This window comes from Belonocnema kinseyi, chromosome 4, assembly GCF_010883055.1.
Source record: "Belonocnema kinseyi isolate 2016_QV_RU_SX_M_011 chromosome 4, B_treatae_v1, whole genome shotgun sequence".
Taxonomy (NCBI): Eukaryota; Metazoa; Arthropoda; class Insecta; order Hymenoptera; family Cynipidae; genus Belonocnema; species Belonocnema kinseyi.
In genome coordinates, this window is record NC_046660.1 from 70,771,611 (window position 1) to 70,781,939 (window position 10,329).

The 10,329-nt window shown below is 28.7% G+C and overlaps 1 protein-coding gene across 1 annotated transcript in view; it reads left to right on the forward strand.

The window, feature by feature from the left end:
* The window catches only part of LOC117171597 (mucin-4), a 118,919-nt gene that overhangs the window by 905 nt on the left and 107,685 nt on the right, over positions 1 to 10,329 (forward strand). The gene's annotated exons all lie outside the window — the stretch shown is intronic.

Genomic DNA, 10,329 nt, shown 5'->3' on the forward strand with positions numbered 1-10,329 from the left:
CCTTTGATGGGGCAACCAAGTAGAAAATTCTTTTTGAGTGCAGTGAAATAAAAAATTCTTTCATAGATGAAATCCAGTAAAAACCTAGTTTGAAGCAGCAGCCAATTAATGAAATATTTTGTAGCAGTAAAAAAAATTATAATTTTCAAACCGCAATGACCAATTCAGTGTATCTTATTTTTCTACAAAAAATGAATCTTTTTTAGAAAAATACCATTAAAAATGGAGTGGAGTACAATTTTGCAGAATGTATTCAATAATTACTCCACCCTAACAGTAAAACAGTCGAAAGGATCGAGTTCAAGCGAAGCGTTACGTTATTAGTATACAGGGGAGAAATTTAAAAATTACTTGGGAAGGGGTGCCGTACAAATAGATGTGAAGAAAGGTTAGGTTCAAAATTAGAAGCGTTAAAATGCAAAAGAAATGAAAAGCATCACAGGTCTAAAGCTTTAAATCACAAAAGTGTTTTAAACTACTTCCAGCTTTCACATTTCAAAACAGTCAATTGTTTACTTAAGCTTTCACATTTGAAAGGTATAATTAGAAAGTATGATAAATTGAAATCTTCGAAAATGTTAAATTTATAAAAAATGCTACTTTTGAAAACAGTCAAATTTAAATTCGGAAACACTTGAAAATTACATTTTCCAAATAATATAAAACCTAAAACAAAGATTTTTTATTTAATGTTTTCATTATTCAAAAAAAATGGTATGGTTCAAAGTTTTGAATTAAAAAGTGTTTTAAAGCACATACATTTTTTTAATTTGAAAGCTTTCGAATGTGAAGAAATAGTTATTATATGATCAAAATTTTTTTGAAGCAGAATAATATATCATGGAGTGCATTAAATCATTACATCAAGCACAATTAAAATAGGGAAACACATATCTTTTAAAACTAAATTTTTTGATTAACTTAAAAATTATGATTTATGGTGAATTTTAAAGCATTTAAAAAATTTAATTACAGGACACGTCAATGATTTGAGAAAAGTTTAAAATTCTATATTTTGGGGACCAATTTTAAGTATGCACATGTTTTCTTTACATTACAACTTTTATCTGTCTACATCTTTACATAATAATTTTTTGTTAAGGTCGAGTTACAAAAGTGGGGGACTCAATCACTGTCATTTACCAGAAATAAAAGTTAGTTTCTTACAGAAATATATCCCGTTTTTTTTCCGGAAATGTGTATACGTTTTTTTAATTAATAATTACTGAATAAATTATTTGTTGAAGATACGTTTCGACAATAATATTTTGAATTTATCCGAAGTTTAAATATTAATAACTTGATAATTTATGGAAATAATATCATCTGTGTGATCGTAGGATATGATTTTTATCAACCTCTTTTACATTAAGTCCGAATGGTTTTTAAACTTTTCTATTTCAGCAACCTAAGGTAAAAAGTAAATACAGATTAATGAATATATAAGTAACACTTCCGAATATAAATAAAATTCAATTCTTGCGTATTTTTTTAATAAAATTTTTTCTTATAAATGTATTAAAATATCCGATAATTTTATTTTTTATTTTCATACAGTTGTTTAGCTAGGATATTTTGCTCTCTCAGAAAAGGAACGCAGAATTGTCCATGTCGAAAAAAGAAAAGTTTCCTGTGTTAAAAAATGCGGTATGCGTAAATCTATTTATAACAATTGTTATTGAATGGTAATCTATTATTATCAGATAAATTCCAGCACTAATATCGTTTTGCAAACATTTCGCAATCTGTGATATCAAAACAATTTGTCGGTATTTTTTTTTTAATTTCTTTTTTTTTCTGAAATTATAAATTTGATTTTTAATCATTGTTCAAAGTTAATGAAACGGGAGCTTTGCGAGCGAAAAAATTCCCCTTCCATTTTCTCCGAATCCAATGACATTCCCCAATCAAAGTTTTTGCGTCTAAAATCAGCACTGATATTTTCTCAGGAGCAAGGTTTTTGAGGAAATATCAAGAAGTAGAGCAAATTATGTAGGACAAACATACAAAATACGGTTTTGTGGCATTTTTCAACTTACACGGAAAAAAATGTGTAGTTCAAACAGAAAAATATTGAAAAATGAAATCAGCAAAAATAAAATACAGATTATGCAGATCTTTTTTGTTTTTGAAACAGCTAACTGTGACCCTGACTCATGAATTTTCGTATCTTTAAATTAGCTACGTAACTTGGTGAGTTTCAAATAACATCCAAAATTGAAGTTTCATGTGGAATTTTTTAGTTAGTAAGAAGTACGGAGAAATGGTATAAGTTTCAGTACAAGTGTAAAAAAAAGCATAAAAATTCAAAAACAATTTCTGCGATTAATTCCACTTATTTTTATTTCAATTTAGCGTTTTTAATATTTATAATTTAAAAAAAAACTATGTGTAAGAACTTGTACATTTCAAACCTCTGTCTAATTTTACCTACGTAATATCTTTGTTATAACAGTTAACAAATTTGATTTATTAATAATAATATTTTGAGCTCAGCCTTTTCTTTTCAAATGCATGGTACTGACAGTTTTACGTAAAGCTAGCAGTACCATGGTATATATATTTGTTATATGAACTTTTTTCTTTCATAGAAATTGAGAGTTCATTTAAGGCTGTTCAACTCACCCAAAACCAATTTACCAAAATCATCATCACTCATCAATCATCACTCATTTAATACCCAAAAGCCGAATTTTTGACTCTGCATTTAAAAAGAAATGCATGATACACGTTTATAATTAGTGCATATTTATTTTAGTGTAGTCTTTCTGTGATAGGGGTCATTTTTTAAAAATGGCCCCAGGGGCATTTAAAAAAAATTATATTTCAAAATTTGGCTTTTGCTTAATAAATGAGTCCTTAATTATGACATAAGACATAAGTTGTTGGGCAAAGTGGTATTTTCAGGTTTATCCAGCTATTTAAAAATTTTGCCAATATCGTTGGTTCGTTTTCAACGATATTTGAAACCAAAGCAAGAATAAATACCGTTTGTTCAGCTGTAGATTTTTTCTGTGTAGATATCAAATTAAATAATGTTTCTAAATCGGCTTCGAAACACCTCTTTGAAATATAATAATCATTACTTAAAAAAAATAACCTTTAAAATCGTTTAAGAAAATTATCTCTGGAAATTTTTAAACTAAAAATCGCACGGTGCTCAGGCTGTTATTGAAGTTGACACGTTTCAAATGACCAACTTCCGTTATGAATTCGTAAATATTCTTTCATCTCAATGTGCTGTGAAATTTTCGCTAATTGTTAAGCCTATAAAGCAGCTTTTGACAAAATTGGCACTGAGGAAGTTCTGCCGTGCTACCACCCTTGAGTTTATTGGGCGCAGCTGCTACGTAAGAATTATTAACAAAAAAATATTTACACTTATGCTTCAAAAAGGTGTTTTTATTAAATCGTGTAGTTTTAACGCTCAACATTTGTGTATTTTAGATTAATTTTAAATCAATCATAAGATAATTCTTATGTGAATCAGAACCTATAAAAGTTCAGTGAACCTCAGAAGCCAATAAGGAAGTTACATGTAGATACATAAACGGTCTTACTTTATACTAGTCCTATATTTATTTGCTCAATAAAAAGGTGAATCTGTTATCTAATCTGAAATTATTTCAGAGATTAAATTTTAATATTGATGCAAATTTAACTTCAACAATTCTGTACTCTTTTATAATTTTGACCCATATAGATACGTAAGGATTATTTTTTGGAATTTGACATCAGCCCTCAAAAAGCCTCATGCAATTTATGGACGACCCCTGTAATATAAATTCCAAAATTAAACAGTTTGTGAAGCTAACAATGCATGCGAGAGACGTGATTAATTGAATTAGGGAAATTAGTAGAGCAATAAGCATTCATGTTTATTATGCATAAAACCGACATTATTCGCAGTCTAAAATACAATAATTAAAGATTAAAGCGACAAATATATTTTTATTGCAATAATTAGCATATAAATTATAAAAAAATTAATGATTAGTCATTGAAGTATTGAAATCCCTATCAGCAAAATTCATAATTTCATTTATTAAGCTAATCGAACGGTGAGTACTTTTTAATCTACATTTAACCTAAGCGCTATGCAAATTAATCACATTTTGCTAAATTAAAACTTTTTTGAATTAACCTACAAAAAAAAGTATGCGGGGACGTCCGTTAGCATGTGCGTTATAAATTCCCAAATTTTTAAGAAAAAATATTTATTATTCTAGAAAAAAAGCCGGGGGAACCTAAAACTTATAAAATCGACAATTTTCTAAGTATCACATGCTTTTAAGGGGAAATATATAAGATGAGGAAAAATAATGGTCATAGATAAAGGAGACAACATTAAGAGCATTTATTTCGTTTTATGTTTTCCAAGTTCTATCAACGAATCTTCGATTAATCATCTTCCGTCGAAAGTCGCTCCTTTAATATCACAACATGCACCCTTGCCAGTTTCTCAACCCTCTAAACTCTGGAGGAGGTAAAGACTAAAAGAGAAAACTGAGAAGATGGAGATCCAACCAGTAATTACGTCCTACGCGTTCAAGTTTGCTAACTTTCTTGAGGTTTTTTCACCGCTGTAAAAACATATTGCCTTCATTTGACCTGATCCTCTTCAATTAGTTTTGATTGGTTGAAAAAACCATAATTAGTTGAAATTCCGGAGTCAATTTCGATTAAAACGTGCATTTGAAGGGTGGCTGTAGGTCAGGGTAAACCCGAAAATCATGAAAAGGTCGGAGAATTTTATTGGTTAGGAAAGTGAGGAAATTTGAAAAAAATCTTGCAAAATCCGGGAATTTCTGTAATAGAAACTTTAAATAACTGCCAAAGGATAATAAATTTTAATTCTCAATTGTTTATTATGCTTATAAACAGTTCTATGTTAATAATGTTTCAAGATTGAGATTCTAGTCTTTGAATATTATTGATCGGGGAAAGTAAAAAATTGGTCAGGCAAAAATTATGGAATTTTGAAAATGAAGTGGAGTGGTCACTCTAATATAATGTCCTTGTTAGTAATTTATTTGCTTTGAATTTATTTTTTTCAGTTTATTTCTATTTTTTCTTTTCTCACTAAAAAATCTCCATTTGTTAATCATTCTTCTTTAAGGTTGGAAAATTAATAATTGTTTTAAAATTATTTTTTGTTGGTATTGATAATTAAGTTTTTTTTTACTGAAAATTTAACTTTTTCATGTTTGGTTGAAAATTGATCTTTTTTTAGTTGCAAAATAATCTATTTGTTTTGAAATTGATGTATTTTTTCATTTATGTGGCAGAAAATTAATCTTTTTGGTTAAAAAATCGGCTTTTTGGTTTTAAAGTTTGCTTTTTTAGTTTTTAAATTCATCTCTTTTGGTTGAAATTTAACTTTTTTTGGTCGAATTATCATCTTATACATTTTTGTTACGAATTTATTTTTTTGGTTTAAAAATGAACTGTTTTGTTTAATGTTCATTTTTGTTTTTGTTGAAATATCAAATATTACATTTTTCAGTGATAATTCGTCTTTTTGGCCTATACAGTTAACTATTTGGTTGAAAAAGCTACGAATTTTGGTTCAAATGTAATAGTTTTTTAATTAAAAATTTGATTATGTGATTGAAAATTCATCTGTTTAGGTAGAAAATTCAGGTAATTGGTTAAAAAATAGCCATTTTGTTGGAAATTCAACTATTTTTTGCTGTAAAAATGGACCTTCTGGATTTGATATTCATGGTTTATCGTGGAAAAGTCATCTTTTCGTGTTTCAATAAATAAATTCGATATTTTTAATTTTTGTATTCTGCTTATAAATTATAAAAGGTTCTATGTTAAAGATATTACAAGCTTAAAATACTAGTTTGTGAATATTAATTGCCAGGAAAAATGAAAAAATAATAAGGGAAATCTATCAAGGAAGTAGATTAAAAATACTTTTAGAACAAAATAAACAAAACATTAAATCTCAATTTTCCGATATTGCATTTCATAATTTCTTTCAGATTTTTGTTTAAATTGGATTTTCATGTTACAGGGTTTTTTTAAAGTTTATTTAAAAAAAAATAATTTGATTTCGGTATGTGTTATTTTCATCTTTATTCACAAAATTCTAGTTGACATTTCCATTAAAAACGAAAATATGCACGTTAGTCACTCGAAATCTAGAAATTTTCTTGAATTCACTATAACACTGTTTCAAAAAATTTATCCTGTCTTATGAATGGTTATTCAATATCAAAAAGACTTAAAAATGGTTGTTCAATGTCTAAACAAATATTGGATGACGAAGATACACGTTCAGAGTTGAAGTAAAAATAGGAAATCAATATTTTTTTCTGTATTTCACTAGCAGGAGATCTTACCGCGAACCCTTTAGACTCGTGAATGTACATTGTGTCAAATGTCCGGCAGTTACAAGCAAGCACGACTTGTGGCGCTTGCGCAGTCTTTCATGCACTCGTATCTTCATCCCTGGGGTGAAATTTCACCCTTTCATCAAATTCTGACTGGCTTTTAATCATTTGATGAATATAATAACTTTTATTGTAGGCGGATTTTAAAAACCAGTTAAATTTTTTTATAACTTTGTATTTAATTTTAGAATTTGTATTATTGTGAACCCATTTTTTTTTTTATTTAGGGAAGGGACTCTTAACAAGGAAATGACATTGAATTTATTTTTGAATCAAAGTTTTTTGATGAAAATGTTTTGATTTTTAGAACTGTAAATATAAAGTAATTATTGATTTTTTAAATTGAACATTCAAGTATTTAAAAGTAAACATTTTAAAAGATTCAAATTATGGGCCTGAATCAGTCAAAAATTAAACAATTGCCAAATTCTTATATTAAAAATGGAATTGTTAACATAGTTAACTTTTTAACCAGAGAGATGAATTTTTCACTAAAGTTATGAATTAAAAAAAATGTTAATAAAGTAGTTTCAATCCTGAAAATGTTAGCTTCAGAAAAATCGATGAAAATAAAATGTGACTTATTTTGTCGAACGTTTGGGAAAAACGAAAAACAGGTACGTTTTCGAAGTGACTGGCGCTGAAAATATGCTGAGTTTGACTTAAATCAAATTGTATTTACCCTCCAGCGCATATAAATCTTTTATGGGATAAATATGAATTTTTTTCTTATACTGAAATATAAAATTTTATTATGTGTAGAATAAAATGAAAATGGATTAATCAGTATTCAAGGTTACGACAAGGTAGGTAAAAAGTGGAAAAATGGAGAAAGTTTTCCATAATTTTTAAAAACTTAGGAGTAATAATAATTTAATACACGTTTCTAAATTAATAATTAAGAGCTATTGGCATTTTATACTGTTTTTTATTAATGCATTCAGATGAAGAAGTTCTAATGTCGAGTCACCCAGGTTAGGGAAGAATTTTCTCTTTGATCAAAAACAAAATTAATTTGAGCATTTCAAAGTTTGTTTAAAACTTTCTTTAGAACCTGACTTCGCATTGCACGATTTCAGAGTTTCCCGCATGCACTTAAATTTAAAAAAACCTTAAGTATCTGCACTTAATTCATACTAACAAGCAGTATTAGTTCCTTGAAATGATAAATTCTCCACAGACATGTAATTACAAGAGTTGGTTTCCAAATTTAGAAAAAGATTTCTGCAAACATCGAAAAGTAGGAGAATCTTTAAATTGGAATTATGTAGTAGCATCTCTGATATTTTACTCCGAACTGAACTGAGAATAAAATACAATAAGGAAATTCTCTCCTTTCAAATAAAATTATAATCCAACAAAATTCAAATCAAATAAAAAGATCAAGATATAAACGCATACAAAATAAAAACTTAGCTACAACGTTTACTTCTTGAAAAGTATATTTCGTACTCGAATTTGAAATTCAAATACGTAGGGGTTCTCATGAAAGAGATATGCAGATTCACTTGATTAATTTTGCTTATAATAAATTAGAATTAGTAACTTAAGGCGCACCTGACTTTTAACTAATTTTGACTTAAAAGAGGCTTTTACATTCAGGTTTCTTTATGAATATATTTTGTGGTTGTTCATTTTAAACCCATCTATATATTCAGATTATTTAATTTTCCAAATAGGAAAATAAATAATAATAAAAACGCACATTTCTAAAAAAAATTGCTAACTACAAAACATCCTTTAAGCAAAATTTAAACAAAAAATGGATGTATTTCTATAAATTGAAATACATCTAGTTGAAGTACCTTTACAGAAAAAGGTTCTCTAAGTACTTAAAGCTTGTTCCTCTTGGTGGTTCGGAACTTACCTTAAACTATAGGTCCCCCTCCCACCATAAAATAAGTGTGGGGGGGGGGTAAAGGAATAGCGAAGAAGGTACAAGAAAAATGTAAATTAGAAGCGTCCATTCCATTCCAATTAAAAGAAATCTCAATGTTACTCATAGGCAGCCCTGCAGATTGGAGCGAAACTTCATCTTATACTGTCTCTATTTAAAAATTAATTCAAGATCGAAAAGAAATCTATTTTTTTTTAACCATTTTATGCAAACAAGTGAGAGCATAAGAAAATCCACATACGAAAATTAGACTTTATAACTACTTCATTTCCGGCTCATTATAGTATCAAATATGTAACAAAGGATTAACTTCATTGATTGATTAAGGTGTAAGTTCTGTGCATATTGATTGCTTCTAGACTCAATGCAAGATATTTGGGAAAAATGAATGTTCCACAAAAACTGGTTTTCTTTTGAAAGCCATGACTTTGAACTGATATATTGGAGGTAGAACATCTTATTTTTTATATTTGTAGGCAATTATCTACATCATTCCACGTGGAGGCAACTTTCACCAAAAATGCACAAGATAGGATAGGCTAGTTGTGTAAAGTAGGTATTCATTTGGCAGACATTTCAATTTACCTTAATCTCATTTCCGCGATAAAAAAAGAGATTGTAACTAAAAATATCACAGAAAAAACCGAATATAAACTTTACATCGATTTCCGACAAAAGATTCTCTGCAACCAAAATTAATTTCATAGGATAAACTTTACACAAATATCAGTTAAACTTTCTTTTGTTTTATCATGACAATCTAAAATCAATCTAAAAAATTTCCTGCAACAAATTTTATTCTTAGTTTTTTCTGTGATAGTAGTGGTATTTCAGGGACCCCTACATTTTCCCCAGGAAATCACTCAATTGATGAAACTGAAGTTTCCAACGTTTATGTGAAACGAAAAATAAAAAAATATATATAAAAGTCTCCTTACATAAAATGTTAGGCATGGATAGTGTAGATTTGAGCAGTAAATAGTTGCAAAAAAAGTTTCACCCCCCTAGCTACCGGGGAACCCTGTTACTAACGATCTCGTTTTTTTCGGGAAAAAATGCAAAGCAAAGCAGCAATTACTTTTAAAAACAGTTGTTTATAACAAGTTCAGATTTTTTATCTTTAAAAAAATCGTCTTTCTGTTAAGATTTAACTGGTTTTGCTTTAAAATTTAAAAAAAATTTGTTGAAATATTTAAAAAAATTTAATTCAGCTATTTGGTTGAAAATTTATGTATGTTCTGCCAAATCCGGTAAAAAATCGTGAAATGGTCAGGATTTTTTGTCGGTGATAAAAGTGTCCACCCTGAATTATAAATGCTGTATTTAAAAATATATGATCAAAAGTTCATACTACTACCCTATTGTTCGATTCGGTCACATTTAAAATCATACATCATGCCATTCCTTTTCAATTGTGTATGGTGTTATTTCGTTTTTATGCCTTATGCAGACTTGCTAGAGCCAACAGCCCTTTGTCGAACGTTCTTCGGATTCCACGGGTTAGCAATAGGCGTTTTTATGCGCGAGCATATTCATGTATCTGCAATTTTACATTCTAGATTGTACAATGTTCGTGTACTCTAGGTGCTATAAAATCCGACCTTGTGTACACAATACATGCACATATACGGCTACATGTAATACTGTTGCTGAAGTACAAAAAGTTGAGACGGCTGCTATCTCATCTTAATGAATAACATCCGACCCTCCCGGATCGCGAATTCTTATCTGCAGGTACAATGAGCTTTAAGGGTGTTCTACCCTTGAGTATTAGGAAAGGGGCCATTCAAAACATATACAACTATTTCACATAGAACGAAAACAAATTTTTGTTTTTTATTTTACATATAATTTTCAAAATCCCTAGGTGTGTAAAACGTAGTCAGCTATTAAGATCTATTGGAATTAAACTAATTTTTGTTTTACCTGTCACCAGGTGCAAATAATCGCCAAATGAAATTTCGTAAATTTTATAATTTCGTTTATAAACGTTGCAAACTTCAGCCACATACTATTTGGGGGGGGGGG